We start from the raw sequence: 27,897 nt of genomic DNA, 5'->3' as shown, positions 1-27,897 counted from the left end.
CATCAATTACTATCTTTGGTTAATAGCATTGTGGATTCACTAGCCTCTGACCTTATGATTGTGCACTGTGGTGGTAATGACCTAGGCCCTTTAACTGGAGTAGGACTGGGAATCCTAATGAAGGATACCTTTGCTGAACTGATGACTTTTTTCTCTCACACTGTCTTGGTGTGCTTTACAAATAATGTGAATAGGGTGTTTCTAAGTAACTTGAAACTCTGCATACAGTCTTATCTGTAGCTGTCTTATAAACACTCTCAACACAAAGGATCTTGTCGGAGCCAAATAAGAGCCCAAAATGTTGTTCATTTTGTTACTAAATACATTTTTTAAATAATTTATTTAAGTAATGACAACTTTGGGATGATAGCGAATAAGTTGCAAAATCACAAAAAAGCAGACATTCAATGGCCACCAGCACATCCAAAAATAATGTCTACAAGCGGATCCCCGTCCTTACCTACACATAAATCAAGCTGCTGGTCGTGTGCTACTTAAAGGTGGACAACTTTTGGAGCGATAATTAACACGCGGCCGTCCAGCCGCGGAGTATGCACCACCTTGTAATTCTTGGGGGTCACGAAATTGAAACAGCAGCCGTATACAGGATCAAGGATGGGCCCACTTGCAGAGTCCATACAGGACTTGATTGTGTGCTCTCCGCACTACACTTCCCATAATACACAGTCTCATCTGAGCCTCCCATTGGTGGGTGTGTCATATAGAAAATGCTGAAGTGGATCAGCGATTGTGCACACCGCTTCCGTTAAAGACTCTGAAGAGAAGCATATGGAGCTTCGAAACGCGTCAGGCAAATCCATTATGGAGCGGAATCTACAAGCGGATCCCCGTCCTTACCTACACATAAATCAAGCTGCTAGTCGTGTGCTACTTAAAGGTGGACAACTTTTGGAGCGATAATTAACACGCGGCCGTCCAGCTGCGGAGTATGCACCACCCTGCAATTCTTGGGGGTCACGAAAGTGAAACAGCAGCCGTATACAGGATCAAGGATGGGCCCACTTGCAGGGTCCATACAGGACTGGATTGTGTGCTCTCCGCACTACACTTCCCATAATACACAGACTCATCTGAGCCTCCCATTGGTGGGTGTGTCATATGTAAAATGGTGAAGTGGGTCAGAGATTGCACACACCGCTTCCCTTAAAGCCTCTGAAGAGAAGCATATGGAACTTCGAAACGCGTCAGGCAAATCCATACGGAGATGCATCTACAAGCGGATCCCCGTCCTTACCTACACATAAATCAAGCTGCTGGTCGTGTGCTACTTAAAGGTGGACAACTTTTGGAGCAATTATATATATATATATATATATATATATATATATATTACCTACTGGCGGTCGCCAGTAGGTATATATAGTTAGGATTTTTTCTCTATGGGATTTTTGGAAATTCTATGTCTAATAACTTTGGCGTTTGTGGACGGAATTGACTGAAATTTTCAGGAAAATGGAACGTTTTGTTTCTGAGCAGCCCCTGAAAATTTGGGGGGGTTTCGTCAAGGGGGGGCCGAGAAAAAAGGGGGGTCCCAAAACGTGTTTTTAACATTGAGTTTCCCATAGGGCGGTTGGCCTCACTTTTAGCCCGAACGGCTGAATGGATTTGCACGAAACTTGGCAAAATTGTAGGGACTGGTAGCCCGATGTGCCTTTGCTAGGTCTCAATGTATGTGCTTCAGTGGATTTTGAGAAATTAACGTTCAAAAAAAGATATATATCTGTAACAGCGGACCGGGCAGCGCTCCGGTTCGCGGACTTTTCGCGGTACGGAGCTTTGTGAAGCGAAGCTGATTGGTTCTCCGGCGTCTGTGAACATTCCAAACAGTCCGTAGCGGCTGCCATCTTGTCTCTCGGTGGGATCGAGAGACAAGAGGAGGCCAAAGCGAAGGGGCAAATGACCATAAGGGGGCATAGTAGATCCTCGCTGACCCCCTAGGTTTGATGTGAAGGTTTTAAAAGGGCCCCGCGGGGCAAAAACAAAAAAATAATAATAATAATCGAACGGCTGAATGGATTTGCACGAAACTTGGCAAAATATTAGGGACTGGTAGCCCGATGTGCCTTTGCTAGGTCTCAATATATGTGCTCCAGTGGATTTTGAGAAATTAACGTTCAAAAAAAGATATATATCTGTAACAGCGCTCCGCTTCGCGTACTTTTCGCGTTACGGAGCTTTGCGAAGCTGATTGGTTCTCCGGCGTCTGTAAACATTCCAAACAGTCCGTAGCGGCCGCCATCTTGTCTCTCGGTAGGATCGAGAGACAAGAGGAGGCCAAAGCGAAGGGGCAAATGACCATAAGGGGGCATAGTAGATCCTTCCTGACCTCTTAGGTTTGATGTACCATTTTGCCAAGTTTGGTGTAATTCCGTTCAGCCATTCAGGCTGTAGACGTATGTAAATGTCCTATGGAAAATTGCATGGGGAAAACACATTTGAAAGTGTTGAAATTTAGAACCAATTAAAATGTTACTTTGGTTTTGTATTTGTTTGTGATGAAAGTTAATTGGTTATGTATATATCTCAAATGAGAGGAAACCACAGCCATTTTGTGATACTACTGTCTGAGGTACATTTGTGAGGAATTTTTGGTGGTGAATTTCTGGTGTTTGATTTACACAGTACTAACACTTCTCCTACTTTTAAAAAGGTGAGTTGTTAATTTGTAAGGGGAACTATGTTGTACACTTGAAGATAATTTGAAAAATGTTTTCTGTTATTTATTTGCAGTCCTTCTGTTATACTAAATACTTGATAAAGTTAGTTTTATATTATGTATTACTAAAAACGATAAATGAAAGTGATTATTTTTTTCTGCAATTTACAGCAAGCAATTTCAAAATAAAATGGCTCACAATGAAGAGACCGTGGCAATTTCTTTTGAATTGTCCACTACATTGATTGAAATTGACAGCACCAATAATGAAATATTGTCACAAGGAGGAGATGACTTGAATGATTCCACTACATTGATTGAAATTGACAGCACCAATAATGAAATATTGTCACAAGGAGGAGATGACTTGAATGATTTTTTTGATCAATCTGTTGATGGCGAATTTATCGAATGTTTGGAGACCATAGAGTTACAAGAATCATCATTGCAGACTTTTAATGAGGAGATTCCAGATGAGATGATTGAAGAGGAAATTCCTGATGAGGACATGTTACTAGTTCTTTCACATTTAGAAAATTCAGAAGAATAAATTTATATTTAGAAATCAAAAATTGTTTGAGACATTATTCATTTTTATTTTTAATTTATGAGGTTGTAGCGAAGTGATTGTAGTATAAAATGAGACTTATAGTATAGAGTGCAACATTTTTATGTTACATGGTAAGTTTACTCATATTTACTTCCCTTCTCCCACTATATTATCTCCAATGTGTATTTTACATCTCTTCTTCATCTCCGGCCTCCTTTCTCTCACTGTGTGTCTCTGATGCATCTTATCGCTGCTATTTTGTGTAATTACAGAAGAGAGTAAAATAAAATAGTTCGGAACGTGAAAAGGGGGCAAAGTAGAGTACCCCTCACCCCCTAGGCCTTCTCAGGCGGTCCCAAAAGGATCAGTTTCTGCTTTCCTGAGAGATTATGGTATGAGTTCCATATACCACAATAATTTGCATTACAACATGCAAGATATATATCTCCTATTACCAACTTTTGGAGATATTCGCGCTAAGCGCGAATATCTCCAAAAACTAACACCTGCCCTGAGCAGTTCTTAGCCATGTTATCCAATGGGAGGTGGATAACATGGCTAAGAGCATTAGCTCGGTAATGCATGAATATCGCTGAGTTTTCAGCGATATTAATGCATTGCGGTCGTTTTTTATCGCATTTGCGATAAACCTTGATAATAGCAAGGTTTATCTTCGATAATTTCTGACGATGCTTAGCGGTAAAAAATTCGTTGGTAAGCATCGTTAGCGATAAATATCGCTTAACTTTGGTAATATGCACCAACGTCTGTTAACGTTCGATTCGAAGGAAATGAGGAAGTGTTGAAAAACATTGTTTGCGCCATCTTGCCTTTTTTGAAATGCCACACTTTTGTCGTGCACGGCAGCCATTTTAGATGCCTTGACCAGACCCACTCTCTGCACGCTGTCGATTCGTAGCATGGCTCCCCCTTGCAAGCATCTTCCCCAGGCACTGGTCACCCCCGCTCTCTGTGTTATGCATGGGCAATAAACCTCTCCCCATCTGCGCTGCTCTTCCCTGAGAATCACACTCTGTGCCCGCCCGACACCTCCCTTTCACCCTATTCACTACCGCACCCTCTGACACTCCTCTTCCTCTGTGTCCGATTGTCCAGGCTATCAGCTAGCCCTGCAGATGTAGTTTATGGCCCCAGCTGTAAAGAATCACCCCTCTTCAAAGGAGTTATAGTAGATCAAGGCCCACACCCGATGAGATCCGTCACACCACACGTGTTCCTACTATCTGAAAACCATCCTGTATTGTGATTGGGGAGCGGACCGAGCCTGAAGCGGAAGATTCCAGGGATGACTCTTTGTACATCAAAGTTTTTACATTTATGTGTCACATTAAAAATATATAGCACTCCAACAAAGTAGTAGGATTATAAAACTTTAATAACTTATAAATATATACAACAAAACAAAAACAGTAAAAACATTTAAACAACGAAGAGACCGTGGCAATTTCTTTTGAATTATCCAATACATTTATTGAAATTGACAGCACCAATAATAAAATATTCTCACAAGGAGGAGATGACTTGAATGATTTTTTTGATCAATCTCTTGATGGCGAATTTATCGAATGTTTGGAGACCATAGAGTTACAAGAATCATCATTGCAGACTTTTCATGAGGAAATTCCTGATGAGGACATGTTACTAGTTCTTTCAAATTATGAAAATTCAGAAGATGTTGCCTGGAGTGGGTCGTCAGTAGCAGTCTGTTGTGCGAATAGTTCCAAGGCAGCAGAACGCGCTGAAATCTAGATGGCACGAAGGTGATGTCTAGTAAGTTGCCGCCCAGCAAATAACGGCGTGGGGCGCCGCGGGGGTGAGTGAGTCCAGTAGGCACCACAGCTATTCTTACCGGCATTGCAGAATTACTGCTGGGGACAATGCCTGTGCTGTAGCAGGGTCACAGCAGAAACAAAAAGGATTCTGTTGAAGATGTTGTTGGTTTTCAATTTGAAAACAGTTCTGGTGTCAACTGCTATGCTAATGTAGTGGTTAATGTTTTGTTTTCTCTAGAAAATGTAAAAGAGGGGGAGGCAGTCCAAAGTTCTGGTAAAAGGGCAAAGGAAAGGATCGGTGGTTTGAACCATCAGTCAAAAAGGGGAGGGGGTGCAACAATTTTTCCTACCGGGTCACAGTGTGCTTTCACCGGAACTGAGGTTTGCAGAATTCTAGTAATTCAAAGTGAGGCTGGCGCCAGCATGGGAGCGCCGACGTCCCGCGGATACAGTTTCGTCACTCCACGGGCGATCATGGCAGTCATTCCCCATCGGGGGTGTCTGCGGGGGTCGGAGACTCCCGCGGCTCCTGTAGAATCTTCAAGGTCGTGGAGGACTACGGTGGTGGAGTCAACCAGTGACCGGGCCATTTCTTTATGCTGGGCCCGCTCTTGCCAGGTCGATCGCCATTTTGAGAGTTCGGTAGCTACTGGCGATCGCGGGGTCAAATGAGCGGACGGGCTCCACCCTGCCGGGCGAGACGTTGCAGCATCGCCACAGTGGAAGAACCCTTTTCCGGGTGCCTGGAGCGCTGAGGGTGCAGGTGGGAAGCCTCCACTGGGGAGGCGGGAGAGGCCTGTTCGCACCGTCTCTCCCTCCCAGTGCACCCCACGGCGTCTCGCTTGAGATTTGTTATGGCCGGACCAGGCGATGTGGACGAGGGGGGGGGGTCGGAGGCATGTGCAAGACATCCCCCCCAGTGTTGTCAAAGCCATTATTGAAGAAAGAAGAAATGTCCCGTCCGTCTTCGGGCCGGGCTTCCGGTGGATGTCGGCCGGACGCCCCTTGCTCTGGCCCCATGAACGGGTTCCTTGGTTTATCGGCTGCAGCCGGATCCCATCGGCCCCGGCCGTTGGTGGCCGGACCGGTAGAGAATGTGGCGGGACTACCTGAAACTGTCAAGGGCCACCGCGGCCGGACTGGGAGAGAGAGGGGAGGGTCGAGGACACGGACATTCCCCCCCCTGCAACTCTCCAGCGTTGTCAATCCCCCTGGCCGGGTCCCGCTGGCCTCGGCCTCGGCCTCTCCTCCGGCTACACCCTACGTGATGATCTCCGAGGCGTGGCAGCAGGACCGCCTTATATGTGTTGCTTCCGGCTGGGCGTAGCCGAAAACCTGTTGCCCTTTGGAAGTTTCTAGAATGGGGCGGATGTCTGCTGACTTCTATCTTTCCCAGTTTGCCGTTATTTGGCCGTGGCAGGCGGTGGGACAGACAGGTTTTGGGGCAGTGAGGGGCGATGTTTTCAGGTTTCTTATTACGGGCTTACTTCTAATGTTTCTTGTTTCTAGGACAATAATAGGTTTTATCATTACGTATTGTTATCGTTTCTTTGTTTGTTATTTAATAAAAAGTTCATCAGTGGCCTACTGATTTTCGTTTTCCTATTCTTTTCTTTCCAGGTTGTTTCATGCTAAAGTTTCTGTTAACAGGATACAGTGATCACTTCGTTATTATTGCATATGTCCTTTTCACTAGGGGTGCTCTCTTGTTGGGCCAGATGACCTATCTCTAGTAAATGGTCCGGGTGAAACAGGTGCATCAATCAGTGGGGAGTAGATAGGCATGACCGATTACAACGGGGGAGAAAGGTCCGCATTACCTACACTTTCACTACTTGCAAAGATTTTCCTACGTTTATTTGCAAACAGGGAATACCTCCAAAAAGAACTAATTCCCAAACAGTCAATGTTCGGACAATCAATCAATCAATGAGGAATGAAATAGGTACGACGTGTTAAAGGCTTGCGTTACCTACCCTTCACTATCTGCAAAGGGAGAGAGAATATTCCTATTCTTCCTCGTTTGCAGGCAGAGAAGATCCTTAAGAGAACCAACTTCGAACAATTCAATGCTCGATTCAAACAATCAACAAGGGGTACTGTGAACACAAATGAACGCCGCTTATGTACATACACATTGCTATTTTCAACAGGTTGTTCCTAATGTTTCTATTTTAGCGAGGTCAAAAAGAGATCCCATTAGTGGCCTACTGATTTTGCTCGATTCCTTTTGTTTTTTTACACGATTTTTCGCTATCTGCAAAGACTAAACAGAGTATTGCGACTCTGTGCTTGTTTGTAAATAGAGAATGAACCAAAGAGAACAATCAATCAAATGGAGAGAGAAGCATGCACGACGGATTACAAGGGGGGAAAGGCCTGCGTTAACTACCCTTCACTATCTGCAAAGAGAGAGTACTCCTAATAGAAATGAGGGGTGGGGGGCAGCATTCAAAGCAGATCAGTGTTCATAAACACGAAAATGTTTTTACTTACCACGTACTTGACATTCGACAGCTTATGATATTTGCTATTAAAAAACCATTGAAATTCACTGAAAAAACCATAGGTTATAGACCATATATAGTTAGGAATTAGCATTTACAAAACCTTGAAAATTCACTGAAAAAACCATAGGTTATAGACCATATATAGTTAGGAATTAGCATTTACAAAACCTTGAAAATTCACTGAAAAAACCATAGGTTAGAGACCATATATAGTTAGCTGGACATTTTATTGACATAAAACCAATGAAATTCCATATATAGTTAGTTGCACTAACTATATATCGCGCACCCGCAATCCACTGCTGATGATGTCACATATTACATCATTCATAACATGGTCAGTGACATCACTGATGACATCACTGATGACATCTCAAATGACATCACTGATGACATCACTGATGACATCTCATTTGACATCAATGACCACATCACTGATGATATCATTCATGTGACAATACAATGCATCTCCTCACATTTTAATATAACCTCTGTTTCACTCAGTGTTAAATACAGAGTATAATTTTTGAAACCATTGACACACCAATACTAGTTACTACATACGCACTCACTGATTGCTACGTCTACACACACCTTCACTCATTCACCCATACAATCATTCATACATACAATCACTCATCTTTACAACACTATCATATGCACTCATACACCTATACAGACACTCACAGTCTGCCACTCATCCATGGAGTTACTCACACACCTAGTCAGTCCTGTAAAGAATCAATGACACTTCCATTTTCTTGTCTATACAGTTAAACATAGAGCACCTTACATTTTCAAACATATACTAACACATACTTACCTTCTTATACAATCATTGATACAAGTACACATTGTACACAGCTAGCCACACACACACTCAGTCTCCCATACAAATACTTGGGCAATCAATCAATAACCCATATAGTTAGTCATATAGCTACTGATCAACACATGCAGCAGTTTACAGAACAACAGACATAATGATGCACAAATTAAGACAGTTTAGTCACTAACCCATGAACTCAGTGAGACACATTTAATCACTCACTCATACAGTCAGTCATGCACCTACTAAATCCTTCGTCCAGACACTTACACATCCACTCATTCTTCAATATGTAAGACATATTTAAACTTTACAGAAACAAAAAATCACTGGATGTTGTTATCAGTGATGTCATCAGTGATGTCATTTGAGATGTCATCAGTGATGTCATCAGTGATGTCACTGACCATGTCATGAATGATGTAATATGTGACATCATCAGCAGTGGATTGCGGGTGTGCGATATATAGTTAGTGCAACTAACTATGTATGGAATTTCATTGGTTTTATGTCAATAAAATGTCCAGCTAACTATATATGGTCTCTAACCTATGTTTTTTTCAGTGAATTTTCAAGGTTTTGTAAATGCTAATTCCTAACTATATATGGTCTATAACCTATGGTTTTTTCAGTGAATATATATATATATATATATATATATATATATTCACTGAAAAAACCATAGGTTTCAGGAGTTATATAGTTTGGAATTACCTTTTACGAAACCTTTGAAATTCACTCAAAAAACTATAAGTTTTAGTGGTGTTATAGTTAGCTGGGCATTTTACACACACAAAACCATTGAAATTGCTCCTATATAGTTAGCTGTACTAACTATATTTTGCACACCCGCAATCCACTGCTGATGATGTCACATATTAGATCATTCATGACATGGTCAGTGACATCACTGATGACATCTCAAATGACATCACTGAGGTGGTTGTGCAGTCAGGGGACGCGAGGAGCTTCGGTGTTGCAGAGGGCAGTGCGGGTCATTGGGAGAGAGCCGCCTGAAGGATCCCCAGTTTCCGCAACTTTGCGGCCAACCTTGCCGAACTGATGCATGTTGGGACTTGCAGTTTGCTCCACCGTTTCACAGCTGCAGCAGGTGACACTGATCCCCGCCTACGGGGTGGAGCTTATTTTGAACTGGGTTTAACTGGGGCAGCGACCTTTTGGCAGCATTTGTACTCACCCCCCGTTACATGCTGGGCGCTGAAGAGGCCACACGGCCGAAATGCATACGCCCGCCTACCTGCCTCACTTCTGCAATAAAGGAAGCTTCACATTGTTCCCCTACTGAGGCCTCTGCCTTTTCTTTGGAGGAGGGTTTTCTTGGACATTACTTACACTGCGAGCCAGCAGCGTGCTTTCAGAGGCCCCTGCACACAAGCTGGCCTGGCTATCGTTGGCGCTGGTTCTGCCTCGGTAGAATCTCTCTTTGTTCCGTGGTAGCGGAAAAGCCAGGCCCACCATCCCATGCAGGAAGAAGAGAAGCGGTGCCGGAGTCACTGTACTCCGCTCTGGGCTTGGCACACTGTTGCACTTGCCCCCGTGGACATTACACCTGACTGTGGTGGTTGTGCAGTCAGGGGACGCGAGGAGCTTCGGTGTTGCAGAGGGCAGTGCGGGTCATTGGGAGAGAGCCGCCTGAAGGATCCCCAGTTTCCGCAACTTTGCGGCCAACCTTGCCGAACTGATGCATGTTGGGACTTGCAGTTTGCTCCACCGTTTCACAGCTGCAGCAGGTGAAACTGATCCCCGCCTACGGGGTGGAGCTTATTTTGAACTGGGTTTAACTGGGGCAGCGACCTTTTGGCAGCATTTGTACTCACCCCCCGTTACATGCTGGGCGCTGAAGAGGCCACACGGCCGAAATGCATACGCCCGCCTACCTGCCTCACTTCTGCAATAAAGGAAGCTTCACATTGTTCCCCTACTGAGGCCTCTGCCTTTTCTTTGGAGGAGGGTTTTCTTGGACATATATATATATATATATATATATATATATATATATATATATATATATATATATATATATATATATATATATATATATATATATATATATATATATATATATATATATATATATATATATATATATATATATATATATATATATATATATATATATCCACAACAAAACCTCCGAAGAAGGAACGTCCAACCCTTCAGGGCAGCCTCTGGCGGGCACGGAGAGGCCCGAAACTTCATGCCACATGAGAGAACAGTGGCCCATCACTGGAGAGCAAGATGCTTTATTCCAGGACAATGCAGCACACCTGCTCCCAAACATGAGGTCTCTCGCAAGGGTTTATTCCCTTTAATACAGTGCACATTGTCCTTACCTCCACACGAGATGTATTGTAAGGGTTCTTGTTCTTCTACTGGTGCACAACACTGACCTCTACATGAGGTGTCTCACATGGGTTACATTCCCATCTTTACGGTGCACAACATGTTTACCTCTACATGAGGTGTCTCACATGGGTCACAGTCTCATTTGCTCAGTGTACAAGAATTTACCTCCAGGGTATTCCTTCCTTTACAGTGCACACTATGTCACGGGTTCCTACCCATGTATTTGGGTTCCTACCTGAAAAGCTTACTTTTATGTTGCTTTAGTGCACAATGTGGAAGCTCCACACCAGTTGTCCATACACGGACACCTCTCATCTCATTTGTTTACCCTACGCAGGTTTTATTTGAGATTTTAATGTAATGGGAATTTTGTGTGATTTATCTTAAATTGTCTCATTATTTACCTTTACAGCTCAGTTTTCCTTTTGATATCTTCTACTGGTGTCATATGTGGATTCTAGTTTCTATTTTTTCCTTGTTCTTCTCTGTCTTTCTCTCAACTTTGTGTCTTCTATCCATTGGAGGTTTTCTTCTCTTACTCTTGTTAGTGTCTGTTTTTGGTTTGTTGGTCTTTGTGTTGTGCTTTGACTTGTCTCTTTTTATACATGCCTGGCCAGCTACTATATCATGAGGTAGTCGCTTGGTGTTTTCTCTTTTTGTTATTGTTGTTGTGAAGAAAAGAGGATAGTATCCTCACCTTTTGTCTTTTTTCTCTGTTTTCTTCACTTATGTTTTCGCATCTTCTTTTATTGCTCTTTTCTCTCTTTGTTTTACTCTTTGTCTTTCCTTCATCTTGGTTTTCTTTCTCTTTTCTTTCTTTATTGTTTTTATATGGAAGGAAAGGTGATATGTAATATCCTGGCTTTGATGTTATTCATGAAATCTCTTGCTCTGCCAGTTGAATGTTCATCCTATGATGTGTTTCAGAATGTTGGGTGGCAGAGATGTCAGTTGAGTAGGGCTGCACACTGGCTGCTCCTGGTGGGGTTTTATACTAAATTGAACTGGATGACTTGCAACTTACTATTAATAAACATCTAAAGATCCTCTGTACGGCTGGACTAAGTCACTACAGAAACATTACACACAGCTACAGTTCAAACTGCTGAACGGAATTGCACCAAATGTGGTAGTAAAATAACTCTTGGTTCAGAAAGAGACCTTTCTTTTATATTGTGTAAATCCGTTCAGTAGTTGCAGAGACATTTAGAGAAATCCCCAGTTGTATATAGAGTGACACAAATACTCGTGAACCCCCCCCCCCCCCCCGGCTCTCATGCCTCAGATCTGATTGGCTGCCAACACTTCAAACCAGGAAGTGTTGACAGCTATGTTGTGACTCGGTAGAACTGAGTCACAAGAAAAAAGGTTAAAAAAGAAAAGATGGCAGTATAGAAACACCCTGATGACTTGGTCCCACAGGGACCCCCAGAACCCAAAAGCAATAAAAAACAAAATTGCCTGGAGTTGCGCTGGATCCATGACTCTGGACAAAAATGTTTTTAAAAATAAAGTGCTGTCTCCAATACTTTGTTAAATAAAGGCCCTCGGTTGGGGCAGGTCCCAGGGACAGTTTATATAGTAATGTGGGTGGTACCTATGCAGCACCCCCTGTGCCCAAGGGACCATCACCTTCCCAGGGTAAACATAATGAACAAGTTGCTGGGGCCCGCATGGCCCCCTGCAACCTCAGGAACTGCCATCTCCCTGTGACTAATTATTAAAGAAGTGTGGGAGAGGCCCAATGGGCTCCCCCGCATCCCTGGGGACTTCCACCTCCCTGGGCTAATGAAATTGGGGGCCTCAAGGACCCCTATGCCCCGGGAAACTGCCACCTTCCTGAGGCTTTTAAATATTCACGTTTGGGGCCTCACAGAACCCCTTGACTCCAGGAATCACCTCCTCACCAGGGTGAAACTGTATTTTACGGAAATGGGTGGGGGCTGTGTGGTCCCCCTCCTAGGAAGTTCTCGGCCCTGGGGACCACCACCTCCAAGGGGCAGGCCCTAGTCACGGAAGAAGGGGAGCCATGTAGCCCCCCTTCTGGAGACGTACATGGTCCTGGGGACCGCACCCCCCGGGCTGGCTCTAGTAATGTCTCAGAGTGCCTACTCTTAGTACATTGCAATTTGCTATAGCATGGTGGGATCACCACTCCCACCGAGCCATAGCAAACAGTGCACAGCTTTGAGCAAGCAAGAACATGTTGCTCTTGCTTGCTCAAAGCAGAGCACTCTTTGCTTTTACACAGAGGGAGCTGCACGTAAGCAGCAATATGTGAGTAAAAAAGCTATGCGGGCTCCCACAGGCGGTGGTGAGCCTGCTGGGACTGCGGTGGCCTTCAGGCTCCCCCGTGGTACCAAATGTGTAAAATATTAGTGCCCACACTATAGGCTGGGCCCCAGGGGATGGGGTCCCCAGAACTAACATAGTCCCAAGAGGGGGGCTGCGCAGCTCCCCCTTCCATTTTTTAAAACATAAGATTGAAGTTCCCTGGGCTGAATATGGCCCAGGAAAGGGCGGCCACACAGCCACCCACTCTTAAATAAATTAAACAAATAAATACAAAGTAAAACCTCTGTCAAATGTCACCCGAGGACACGCCCCCTTCACCACCACTCTGCAAACACACCTCCTGGTGTAGTGGTGGTTGGGGGATGAAGTCCCCTATGATGTTTAGAGTCCATGGGGTCCAGGAACCACTTCTGTTACCACCAGTAACTCCCAGACAGCTAGACTGCTGAGAGGACTTGGAGGCCATGCCCCCTTTCTCCACACTTCCTGGAGAGGTACTGGTTGGGGAATGATTTCCACTTTACCACTGAGGTCCTCTGGAGTAAAGTTGACTTATTCCCCCAACCACGAGATCATCATGAAGTACTTTTGCATAGTGGTGGAGAAGAGGTGGGCCTCCGGACATCTCATAGCAATCCAGCTGCTTGAGTCTTATTGAAGGTAACAGGAGGGCTGGTTGACCCTCAAGGACCCTTAATAGCCAAGGGAACTTCATCCCACTACTGATAGTGCACCAGGAGGCGAGTTTGCAGAGTGGTGGAAAAAGGGGGCATGGCCTTAACTACCCTATCTGCAATACTTACTAGAGGTAACAGGAGGGATAGTTGCCCCCCAAGGACTCTCAATAGCCAAGGTCACATCATCCCCCCACTGTTAATCCTACACAGCGGGATTTCTGAGAGTTGGTCGGAAGCCCAGCTCCCTTTCTCCAACACTCTGTAAGTGTGACTACCAGTTAAAAAACCTTAGAAATTCCCTGTAAAAGACAAAGGTTAGAAGGACGTTATAGTCAGGCTGACATTTCACTTGTACAAAAACAGTGAAATTCATCCATTATAGTTAGTGAGCTAAATATAACTTGTGCCCCCGCGATGACTGCTTATGACCTCACATATTATATCCCTCATGACATGGTCAGTGACATCACTGAGGACCTCATCCACAAAATCACTAACTGACCCACTCACACCCCCATAGAACCTTTCATACAAACTCCTACTCTCACACAACCATTCACAAACCAATTCACAAAAACATAAAGTTTCTTAAATACCCACTCATTGATTCATAGATCTACACACATATCTACTCACTCATCCATACAGCCACTCATACACCCACTCACTCTCTAATACAGCCACTAACATTTCCACTCACACACCAACACAGCCACTCACACACTGAGGGCCCGATTTCAATGTCGCACGGACCTGAGTTTGTCCAACATTGATTCTGTACTGGGACCGACTGACCTTTTCTCGGCGGTCCCAACACAGAAATTAGGATGTGACCGAACACTGTTTCGGTTCCACTCGTATTCTTTACAATGGGAGCATGCATTCCGATTGGAATTCATGCTCTCACTGTAAAGAGCGGAGGTGCAGTTCATCCCGGCACCCCATGGCAGGCACCTCAAGTCGTGGCATCGGCCGCCATCTGGAAGCCTTTCACCCATAAAGCCCTGCTGAGGACCCCAACGTCAAATTCCAACAGCCTTTCTGTGTCAGAAAGGCCTGCACAGAAAGACTGTCTGAATCTGACATTGTAATCCCTCAGGTGGAAATAGTCACCCTTGAGATTAAAGGAGGCTTTCTGAATAGCAGAAATGTCATTTGGAAATACAGTTTGGATTAATTTCTGACTGACTCCATCCAAATGGGTCGGTTGGAAATGATTCCAAACTTCTGATCACAATGCATACGAATGGCTCCGTCTGAGGGTTGGAGCTGTTTTCTATGGCATTGTAATTGGCCCCTGAGTTAGTCCCCATAGTGCTACTCACACAGTTACTTACTCACCCATACAGTCAATCACACTGCCACTTACTTACCCATAGAGTTACACACACACACACTTACTTATTCATGCAGGTCCAAGCCCATACTCATTCACCTATCCAGTCACTGACAGAAAGCATGCTACATTCACTCACTCACCCATACAGTCACTCATATACACCATCACTCACCTATACTGCCTTCCACATACCAATTTATTCACCATTATACCACTCACACACCCACTCACCCACACAAACATGAACACACTCCCTCACCTATTCAGCCCCTTACACACACACTCACTAACCCATACAGCCACAGATTCCCCCACTCACTCATTCATGCAGGCAGCCATACATCTCCTCACCTACCTACACAGATACGCATACACCCATACAGGTACTCAGACAACCAATCACCACAAAGCCAGTCACATACCTGCTCACCAACCCATACAGCCACTTAGTCACCAATGGACTTCACACAACTTAGTCACTCACCCATACACTCACTGAGATACCTAATCAGTCAATTATACAGTCAGTCATGCAGTCACTGTATCTCCCATACAGGCACTCATGCAACCACTGATTTACCAATTATCCTTGGTATATATATTCAACGCTCATAAAAAAATTGGAAACACTCACAGACACTGGAATATGTAATCAGGGCCGGACTGGCAACCGGGCAGTTGTGTGTGCTGCCGTGCTGGGGTCTAATTTCGTTGATGGGGACCTGCGTGTGCAAAACGAAATTCGTTTTGCTTTTTTTATTTCAAATCGCACGTAGGTTCCCATGAACGAAATAAGCCCCCACAACAGAGAAATTAGCCCCCAGCTCGGCAGAACACACAACTGCCCGGTAGCCAGTCTGGCCCTGTATGTTATCAGTGAGTGATATCACTGACCATGTCATGAGTGATGCAAAATGTGAGGTCATGAGCAGTGGGCGAGTTATAGGTAGCTCAATAACTATATCGGCTAAATGTTATTGGTTTTGTATGGTGAAATGTCAGCCTACCTATAACGTCCCTGTAACCTTTGTTTTTTTTCAGTGAAGGGATGGGGGCAGGAGCACACACACAGAAAACAGGAGGCAGAGGGGTGAGGTGAAGGACAGGGGCAGCAAACTGACCATGTAGGGCACTGAAGACGGGGAAGGGCCACCCAGTTGGTGAACAGAGAGTGAGAGTGGGCAGGAGGGGTGAATAGGCAGCCAGCTGACTATTCAGGTCAGGCTGGCATGTTCAGGGCAGCAGGATGACCACAGATGGCAGGAGGGGTACGCTGATGGAGAATGAAGTGCAGGCAGAAGGGCAGAAGTGGCAGCCAGCTGACGACAGAGGGCAGGCTGCTGTGGATTGGCTAACACTGTAGGGTAGGTCAGGGGCAATCCCCTGCTGTTCATGGCCGATATAGTACCTGCACTTCTCAGGACCCCTGCAGTACTTTTAATGGGAGCGAAAAGGCCCTTCTCAGGAGTAGGCAAGTCCTCTAAAGATAGAGCACCTGCACTTCTCCATTTCAAATAGAACTTATATGTCACTAAATGTTTTAAATGTGTCCTTTCTTAATAAATATATTATAGTTTTTGAATAAATGAAAGCTGACACTTCTGAAAAAATATGTCTCAAAACACTGTAGAACGTTGCAAAGGCAGCGAAATACCTTTAACTTTGGCAAATAAATAGTCTTACATATGTTCGCATTCAAATTGACAGAAAAAAGAAAATTCAACTATGCAATGCATAGCAGACAGAAGCTATGGCAATTTTGTTTGAAAAAAAGTTTGAATAGCATGGCTATAAAAAGAAAGCATTCGGAATGGGAAATTGAATAAACTGATCTTGAAATTAATCACATTGCAATCACCAGAGATGCACAGAGAAGAACAATGCAATGTCTTATAACATTACCTTTACTTTCAAATAATTGGACGGATAATAACACAGTAACCTGGGTGATCCTATAAATCAAACTGCAATTCTATGGATACAAAGCACTTACTGGTACAAAAGAAGAGTCATTCACCATAGCTTCCTGGAGTCATTAACTAGAATAGAGAAATTAAAGAGTCAGAAGTAGAGATGTCACTGAACAGCAGAATATAGACACACACATTTAGACACGCACATTTAATATTGCGAAAGGAAATCTACACTTTTTTCCATTTTTCGCACTGGCATTACAAAAAAAATTAACATTTCTAATTCTAATAAAGAGAGAAGGCTGACTGCAGACCAACATATAACACAATTGAACTATTTTAAGCATTTCATTTTCCTCTAGAAATATATTTCATTTGATAGACAAATTATACTGAAAGTTAAGCATAAAAGCACTATGAAAAAACTCGTAATTATTCCCTGAAACAAATCGTCGTATCTACAATATCCGTTTTCTGTATATACGTATATATGCACATTTGGATATACAGAAATTAATACATGTTCTTGAACCATAAATCACATAATGAAAAATCGTATGTTTTGTATACTGATTGTATGTCCATCTACCTCTGGTTTTGTTTAAAGAAGTTTAAGGTTTCTTTTACAAAATGTAATAAAAGTGTGGTGTAATGCGAGCATTTATTAAGGAATTACTGTCGTGACAAGATGCTGAAGTGTTTTCTGAAAGGGTTGCACTCCATACCTTGGGAACCCAGCGTGGTGATTTGGTTATGTTCTAGGTTTAAAAGTTGACCACCTGCTTTCATGTCTGTCATCCATGTTGATGTATGCATCTTGTGCAATTTTTTGTGAAATTCCTTGTACGAAGGTTAAAGAAGCTGTGTATTTTGAGTTTGATGATATGCTTTACATTATTATGAACCTTGACATTTTATTGTATCGTATCGTACTGACATGTATCTATTGTTTTTACCCCAGGCAAGGTATTGAAGGACTTTGTGGAAGAGTAGTAATCTATTTAGGTGGATACTTACAGCATTAGGGACATTTGTCATGCAAATTGATTACACCCAGTCACAGTGTTTATCACACAGTTGTCACACAGCTTGTGGCTTGGCATGCAATTTGTCAGGCACTCCGTTATAAAAAGTTATTACAAACTGTCATGCAATCCGTCACACCATGTGTCCTTAAGAGATTATGCAATCTGTCTTGTAGGCAGTCCTTTAGGTGATTGCGCATGTGGTTGCATAGTGATTGTGCAGTCTTTGACGCGTGTAGTAGTTTACAACTACCATCTATTAATTGAGGTACCTATGAACTACTATAAGCAATCATCCCAGAACTGACAGGGCCCAGGCCATTTTGTAGTGCTATGAAGTAACCCAAGGATGTAGAAGACTAGCACATTGCAACAGTGCCAAGCACCCAGCAAACCGCACATTGACAGATAAATCAGTGTCTGATTTGTGGTTTAAATCAAAAAGTTTCGAATTCTTATATAAAAGCAGTAGTTACTTTAGGTGACATTGAGTAGTATTTGTAGGAGGAATGGGTCAAGTTCAATGAAGAGACATTGATGGAGTAAGAAGTTAAGGAAAATAGTCCAGGCTAAATGGCAGTTGAGAATGTAGCCTACTAGCCAGCTTGCAAATGACTTTCACCTCTTTGTCATCAAGTGTTGTCTGTGCCAGGCAGATTGCAGACTTTGCTTGTTAAGGGACCCCCAGGAGCATCAGAAGAGAGGGCTGTGGCATGCCCTGGTTACAAGCACTCAGGCTAAATATCAAATACACAAGCAGCAGCACACAAGTGTAAACTGGTTGCAGGCATCCTGATAAATGCCTATTTGGTCTTCCCAGAAGTGACAAAGGAAACCCCATATGGCATGCTTTGGCCACAGGAAGGCAAATAAATGTCTCCTGGGTCCAGTACGAAAAAACAGCAATAAAAGTAACACAGATATATTTAATGTTAAAAAGGTTGTAGTTTATCAGTCTCTGTCTGGGTGACTTACGGGACTTTCTTGATGGGAGTGGGTTAAATTGCCATTGTAGGAGAAGAGGTTCTGGCCAAGTTCACTTCTAAGGCCAAAAAGGCCTAAATGTGGGAGATGACCTTAAGCAAGACACAGGATGCCTGCGTGAGAGATGCCAGGTGAAATGTAAAAACAAAGGCTACAACATTTTCATACTCCGATGGGCCAGATTAGCCAACACCTAATCAGCCCATTGACCATTTCAGGATATTGCACTGCTAAGTCCACAAACATTTAGGGGCAGATGTATCAATTTCTTTTTTAGTCGCAAACGCTGTGAATCGCTAAAAAGCAGCGTTTGCGATTAAATATTAGGAAAAAGGTATGTATATAGATATTTGCATCGCTAAATAAGTAATCGCTAAATTTGCGATTACCTATTTTGCGAGAACAGGTTTTCTGTGAATTTTTCTGCGATTCCTTATTTTGCGTGGTTCTTAATTTGCGATATTCGCAATATAGAATTCCCACAATTAGAAATCGCAAAGAGATGTATGAAAAATTTGCTAATTGCGAAAACCTGAAATTCGCATTTTAAGAAATCCCAATTAACAACAACTACATGCAGGTGGTAACCAGGTTGAAAGGATAAAAAAAAAACACAATGCAACGTAAACTTTTCAAAATGGCTGGACTTTACCTGATAGCCAGGAGGCTGCGTATCCAAGCCCTTGCACAGAGGAGACAGAGAAAGGAAAGAATTTTTAGACTGCGCATTACGCTGTTCCAGCAGACTGAAGAGGACATCTATGACAAATACCGACTTCACCCACACACTATTTTGGATCTCATTGATGAATTGAAACCTTTTTTGGAGCATCCAACAGGCAGGACTCAATCAATTCCTACTCATGTGCAGGTATTGTGCTCACTGCACCTTTTGGCTTCAGGGTCTTTTCAAAGCGTCATTGCAGAGGTTGGTGGGGTATCCCAGAGTGCTCTCTCACGCTTTTTCCATGGCTTTCTGGATGCAATGCTGAACAGACTTCAACATCGCATCTACTTATCAAACACCCAACAAGCCATGCAAGAGACTAAACTGGATTTTTACCAAATTGCACGTTTCCCAAATGTGATTGGTTGTATTGATGGCACCCATATTGCTATCACTCCACCACCAGCCACTGAATATGTGTATAGAAATAGGAAATGTTACATTCACTCAACATTCAGATTGTGTGCAATGCAAAACACATCATCAATGATATTGTGGCAAAGTACCCAGGCAGCACACATGATTCCTTTATTTTTCGACATAGTGGAATTCATAGACGTCTGAGTGCTGGACAGTTTGGAGAGGGATATCTTCTAGGTAAATGAACCTCATGCATACAGCCATTCACACAACAGTTACTCATTGATGTAACACACACTCACTCTTTCTTTTTCATCATGCAGGTGACAGTGCCTACGCAGTGCGGGATTTTATTCTAACTCCATATTTGAATCCATCAAATGCAAGTGAAAGAAGATATATTAGGGCACACCGGTCAGCTCCTGGTGTCATTGAACGTACATTTGGAATTTTAAAAAGCCGTTTTCGTTGCACACACAAAGTGGAGGTGCTTTACAATACAATCCAGAAACATGCTGTAAGATTGTAACTAGCTGTGCAATGCTACATAACATGGCTATGAGATAAGGAACAGAAATTGAAGTGAGTGACTTAGAATCATCTGATGATGATGACATACCTCCACCTAGAAGGGCTACAGCTGGAGTAGGAGCTGCGGCTGGCCGTCAAAGACGGTCTGAGATAACACAAAATTACTTTTAGGTAAGACAAGGTCTTTCACAACATTTATTATTTTTCCAAGTGAATGTTTTAATTTTCAAAACAATAAGCTTACTATTGTATGGTAACATGACATGTTAGTGCACAGTCATGATAATGTTCCCAAAATATCAAAGTTACCCCATATGTGCAAAATCTGATAGGACAAACTATTTCAATGCAAAATGTCATTTTCTACGGTGTTGGCTTTGCGCAGAGTGCTGCTGACAATCCACGCTCTCCAAAACAGATGAATTACCAGCATGTCTTCTACTTCTGCGCTGCGTCAGCTGAGAAGTTGTAGTGGGGTTGCTACTACTCCTGCTGGAGGTGTCCTCGCTGTCTGCTGAAGCCATAAGTGCACCTGGCGCCAGAGTTTGCTGTTTGTAATATTTCCACAGCAGATGTGACCTGGTCAAGGCCTTTGGTTATGTTTTGAGTGCAATCACTCAATTCTCTCTGCATGTTTATGCTGCGCCTTGTAAAATTACATGTCACAGTACATAGTCTGTTAATGGCTTTAGTGTACCCATGCATTCTGCCATGTGCACGGTGAGCAGCCCTGTTGCGTGATGTTTCTGTGCGTTTAAGAGTCAAGCACAGTCTGTCTATTGATGCTGCCATAGATTTCATGCCTTCTCCCATGCTTTCTTGGTTGTGGTTTCATTTTGACAGCTGCCTATTAATAGAACGAAGGGCCTTATGTTGCAGGCGCTGCACATAAGGCATATCCTACTCTAAACCTGCAAAGACTGTTGGAGTTTCCAGATGACCACTGCTGCTCCTATATCTATCCAAGCTATACATACGTGGCCTTCTTTGTGTTTGGGCTTGGTCTTCATTACCACGAGGGACCACTGTGTTAAGACCACTGTCTCTTGTACCACCTTCATTATTAAGGTCATCTTCTAAAGGAGGCAGAGGGGCCACATGTCTGCGCTTTCTGCGCACAATGGGAGTAGAGACAGTCTCATCACTGCTTCCTCCTTCTGCACCAGAAACATCTTGGAGAGGTGATTCATTGCCCTCAGTTTCATCCCTTGAATGCCTTGATTGTGCTGTGGATGTAGAGTGAGACATATGAGTTTGTTTTATGATGTGCTTTATGAAAACAATAAAGTGTTTCTACTTGAAAATCTAACATCATTTGTGGTACATTTCAGTCTTCCTAAAAAAAGCACTATGTGGGTCTGTGTTTACTTGATGCCAAATATGAAAATTTACAGGTAAACTACAACACCCATGATGCATTGCTTGCTGTATGTTAACTTAACTACCAGGATTACAAAAATTCCTACCACTGATTACTTCTAATACACCAATGCACATGCATTCACCATTAACTTTCAAATTTAAAAACATGCCTCTTACCTTGTGCACTTTGTGTAGGGTCAGAGCTGTCTATATCAGCCACTCCACTCACACTCTCAGGCAGGAGAGTGGCCTCCACAAGTTCCTTGTGTGGTGTTGGTTGATCTGCTGTGGAAGTTCCACCTCCAGTCTTGTTTGCCTCCTTTATTCTTTCAGCAACCCTTTCTTTTGATCTCTGGCGCATGTCGTACCATCTTTTTCTTAGGTTCTTCAATGGTATGGTTTGTAACTCCTACAGCATTCACTTTTTACTGTATGTCCGGCCAGATCTTTCTTTTTCTAAATTCAGGCACTTTCAATGCTTTTTTAGCAAAAAGCAACTCATGGCTGCAGACCATCTCTTCAATAAGTATTTATTGTTCCTTTTCAGAAAACTTAAGTTTTCTCTTTCTTTTCTCTCCTGACATTCCCTCCTGGGTGTTTTGGGTCTCTATTACAGTGCAAGCAGGTCTTTTCAGCCTCCAAACAGTCTTCCAACTGCCACTGGGTTTGGTTCAAGCAAGCAGGTGCAGGTAATCACTTCCACTTCCTGACTGTGATGTCATCAACCTGCTCCAGCATTGCAGATTCCCTTTTTTGCGATTTCTTATTTTGCGAATCTCGCAATTTAGAAAATGGCAAACAATTTGGGGAATTTTTTGCAATAAATCGCAAAAAATACATACATCGCATTTTGCGAATCTGCAATTGCGAATCGCAAAACATGGCAATTATAGAATCGCAAAACACTTTCTTTATACATTTGCCCCTTAATCACAAATATATTTATTTAACAATATTGGCCCTTTTTGAAGAACGTTCATACCATAGCACACGGAAGGAATTATTTGCAATAGCAAAACGCTTTTAAAACAGAGAGCGTGTCAATATCTTGTCTCCAAATTAATTTGCAAAGTTCACTCAAAACAATAACCAACATTTACATCAAAAAATAATTTTTACTAAATAGCTTTTCTAAAGTAAAATCCAACAATTTAAGTCGTAAACACATTCACTTGGTCGTTGATATCAGGTGTAGATAGTACTCAATGTGCAGCCTTAATAACTGAGACCTTGTAATGGGATTTGGAGATCTAAAATTCCTCTTGTGGAATATAAATGGTTTGCGAAGCCCCTGTAGACAGAGGTTAGCGATGAAGTATCTAGAACAGTGTCTCGCTCAAATATGTTTTATTCAGGAGATCCACTTGAGCCATATAGAGAGTCGCATAATGTTTGGTAGGTATTGATGGATATAACACTATTGTACCTCAGAACAGATAGTTCATTGTAAGGGAGAGGCTATTTTGATAAAATGGGGCAGGCTGTACTATAAAAATCAATAAAAGCTGATCAAAGTGGGAAATGGGTAATGGCTAGATTAGACTTTGGAGGATCGGAGTTGATATGCGCATCTTTTTATGGTCCCAACACGGATGACCCTTCATATATTTGTAAGTTGCATTGGATCCTGATGGAAGTAGCCTCACCAGTAGTAATTGATGGGGACTTTAATGTTCTTTTAGATCCTCTAAAGGATAGATCCAATCAGAGTCACTATGTTGGGGCACCCCAGGTGCACCAGGCCCTAATCAATATGATACACGATCTAGAGCTTGTGGATCTGCCGAGGGCAAAGAAGGGTAATAAGCAGGGATACACCTTCTACAGTAAGAAATATGGACATTTCTATAGAATCAATTATGTTTTTATTGACTTGTGCATTGAAGAGGGCATAACATCAATAGACGCCTAGCCACATATCAGACCATGCCTCTGTTGTATTCAACTTAAAGGGGAGCCAAGATAATGTAAGATCTAGATGGACACTTAAAAGATGTATGCTATCCGACCCAGAGATAGCAAGAGATCTTAAATGTGCAACTAAAAGTTATTTCTCAGATAATATTGGATCAAAATCTATGGATGTTGTATGGGATGCCTTCAAGGATTATATGAGGGGTTTCCTACATAGTCGCATATGTACAAAGAATAGGAAGGAATCACGAGAGCTCCGACTGTTGGAGGATAAAATCCCCCAATTAGAGGCAGAAAGGATCCAGCTTAATTAGTGGGCACCTGAAAGAATATCTCAAGTTCAGAGGGACCTTGACAATGCCCGCCGGGTATTTAGAGTAGGGCTCGATCAAAAATATAAGACACAGTGGCTGTCAAAATCCATGCAGAATTTTAAATATGGAGAGAAGGCAGGAGCATGTTGGCTTGGAAAGCCAGGGTAGATCATGTAAAAATCACATAAATGGATTAATTATCAACAAAAATGAGGAAACATCGAGTAGACAGGTGGACATGCAAGCTCGGTTAATTTCATTATTTTTTTAGTTATATAAGGATGAAATTACACCTAATATGGAGGCCCTTAAGAGCTGGCTGAGGGAGAAATCCCTTTCAATTCTAACAGCTGAAAGTTGTGACCTCCTAGATGCCCCAATAACCGAGGATGAGATCAGACAGCAATTTAGGAAGTGTAAAAACAACAAAGCAGCTGGCACAAATGCACTACCTAGTGAGATATACAAACTTCTGCAGGAAGAGTTGGCCCTAATTTTGTTTTTTTTACTCAATTCAGTCTACCAGCTAGAGGGCAAGATACCTAGCTCAGGAAAAGAGGCAAGTATTGTGCTTATACTGAAACCTGGAGAGGATCCACAAAGGGCGGAATCCTGTAGACCGATATCCCTGCTGAATGCCGATTATAGGATCTTTATGAACATTTTAGCAGAAAGGTTGGTCAAAATTGCCCCACAGCTGATCAATGCTGATCAGAAAGGCATATTCCTAAGAGATACATACAAGAAGAAACGCAACAACTAATTGGCAATGTAGATCTTGCCACAGCTAGATCCAAGCCCTTCGCAGTAGTGGCATTAGATGTTGCCAGGGCACTCGACAGGGTCTGTTGGGTGTACCTTTGTGATGTGTTAAGGTGAATGGGTTTCGGGCCTATTTTTATCCAGAGTCTAGTAAATTGTTACCAGGGGGCCTCCGCTAAAATACCGGTAAATGGGGTTTTAACATCTAACTTTGACATACTAAGAGGAACAAGACAGGGCAGCCCCCTTTCACTCCTACTCTTTAATATCTATATAAAACACCTGGCCCAAACAATCAAGGCAGATGATCTGATTACTCACTTTAAATCCCACCAATACAGCTGTAAGGTCACCCTATACGCGGACGATCTGCTACTATATACGGATAACAAAGTAGTGGCAATACCAAGGATTGAAGTTTTGTTAGAGGAATTTGGACCTTTTTCAGGATATCTAGCTAATACATCTAAAACCGAGGTGATGCACTGGGAGGGTAGAACAAGTCAAGAACTTAAATACTTGGGTATTACAATCATTAAAGAGATTGAAAGAATTCCGCAGATCAATGTAAACAGACTATAAAAGAAGATGACCGATTATTAGGTGGAAAAAACTTCCTTTGCCAATCTTTGGCAGGGTCAACTTAGTCAAAATGGTTATTCTACCTAAACTAACATATATCTTTAATGCTATTCCCCTTACCTTTCCAAAATTAGATATTAGTAAAATCCAGAGAAAGATCACAAGTTTTAACTGGGCCCATGAAGGTGCCAGGTTGACTTGGAAGAAGCTAAGGCGCAGGCCTATTGAAGGGGGACTAGCCCTTCCGGGTATTAAATGGTATTGTGCCACTTTTCAATTCGAAAATATCAGGATGATGCTTATGAAACCAGATGAGTCAACGTGGGGCAGACGTCTGGCAGGAATTATAAGGTAGGAGGGGGAAGAAGGTTTTCTTTATAAATTCGGAGTGGCTAGGTACTTAAAAAAAGTGTGATTGAAAGTACTGAAGAGTGCCCTTAGCTTGTGGCATAAGTTCATAAGTAGATGGGGTAGGGTATTACTCTGAGTTCGTGATAAGTAAGACCCCCCTCCACATCTTATATGGAATCAGGTCTCCTTGGAAAGTGACATACAAGATCTTTATGAGCCGTCCCTGAAGCTGTTGTATGAGTATGTGAAACCAGCAAACCTAAAGGAGAATCATTTCTATATTACACCCCCGCCAGGATAGCAAAGCTTGCTCCTCTCTCCAATCCCAAATGCGCAAGATGAGACCTTATATATGCTAACGATTTATACATATTTTATGAGTGTCCCAGACTCTTTGCCTTTTGGAAGGGAGTTGAGGAAGCCCAATATGGTATCTTCGGAGAACAAATCATTTTAAATATGACTCTGGCATTATTTGGGGACAATGGCATGCTAAGCAAGAAACTGAGACATACACACAGAGGCTTAATGTTGTACCTGATGTTAATAGCTTGAAGGGAAATATGGCTGAAGTGGAAAGATCCATTGCCCCCCAAGTTCCAGGACTGGGTCAAAGCTGCCTCTATAATAGCTAGATTGGACCAGGGAATCAATAATGACAACTGTTTGAATCTCTGGCAGGCCTTTACTGTGTGGGGTAGAGGTCTCAGTTTTGTATAACACCTCATGATCCTATGATTACACCAAGCCACCAATAAAGTGACTGGTCTGGTTCTGGACACTAGACTAAAAGCGAATGCAGTAGCCATGGGGCGCACAGGTCTGAAGTGCGGCTATCCAAGAATTGCAGACGCATACTTGGTGAGATGAGGACAAAAAAAAAGTAAACACATTTAACGATTAAAGGAAGTGCATGACTGCTATTGTTGAAGTGAAAGCAGCAAAACATGCATATTCATTCAGTCAAAATGGAGAGTAAGCAGGGACCAAGAAAATCTCAGCAAAGGTGTTTTTTCCATGGCTGTATCAGGCCAGGGAAGAAACACTGCCATTTTACATGCACATGTTTCTTAAGCTGCCTTCTTTTCTTACACAATGACTTTTGACACACATTTGAGTGTATGACAATGCAGGATTGGTTTCTTTGAAACCACATTGCTTACAATTCCACTTCGAAAGTACACTATTATGACATCTTGAACATTTAGTACAACCCCTAAACACACACTGTGCAAATGTTATTTGTTATACATCCGCAAGGCAACATAGCAAGCACATGAGGATAAACAATGATGCCCTGGCTGAGGCCTAAAAATGGAAGCAAGGATATTGTTAATATAAATACACATGCATTGCTGTCACTGCGAGGTCAGAGTCTGAGCCCAGCTGATTCCTGTTTTTCCTCTCGGAGGAGGGACGTCCAACTTGTGACCAAGACAGGGACCTGCACAAATGCAACTTCAGGTATGGGGAGTTAGAGCATCCAAAGGGAAATTGGGTATATCACCTGTCATAGAAATTTAGGTTAGGGATGCATAGCAGGATTACCCTATACACCGAACTAATATGCCAGCATACATACACAGTTTTAGCACACTAGTGATATTGTTTATCCTCTTCACTGTTCTCATATTGCTGACCATGTTTATCTGGTTATGTCTATTAATAATTGCAGCACATGATTTCACACAAGGGGCACAATAGTTCAATAAATATTAAAATGCCTGTTTGTCTTTTTTCTTTTGCATCTCATTGGGCATGCACGAGTGATTGAGCGAAAAGGTTCTAGATCTGTTACCACCATTCCTTGGGGAGTCAGGATTGTCATGTTCTGAGATAGCCCAAACCATTTGTTACCTAAGTATGGTTAAGGGTAGTTATGGTGACAGTGTGAGCAAGCAGGTCTATGTACCGCTTTGTTCGCCATAAGTTGGCAGGGTATGCTCAGACGTGAGACCCTTGCTCACTTTGCCACTGGATTCAAGCAAGCCTGGCTGAAGACGGCTGTAATGCCAGAAACCGGTCCTAGGAAGCT

The sequence above is a fragment of the Lissotriton helveticus genome, chromosome 4_1, assembly GCF_964261635.1.
Source record: "Lissotriton helveticus chromosome 4_1, aLisHel1.1, whole genome shotgun sequence".
NCBI lineage: Eukaryota > Metazoa > Chordata > Amphibia > Caudata > Salamandridae > Lissotriton > Lissotriton helveticus.
Note: the sequence above shows the minus strand (reverse complement) of the source record.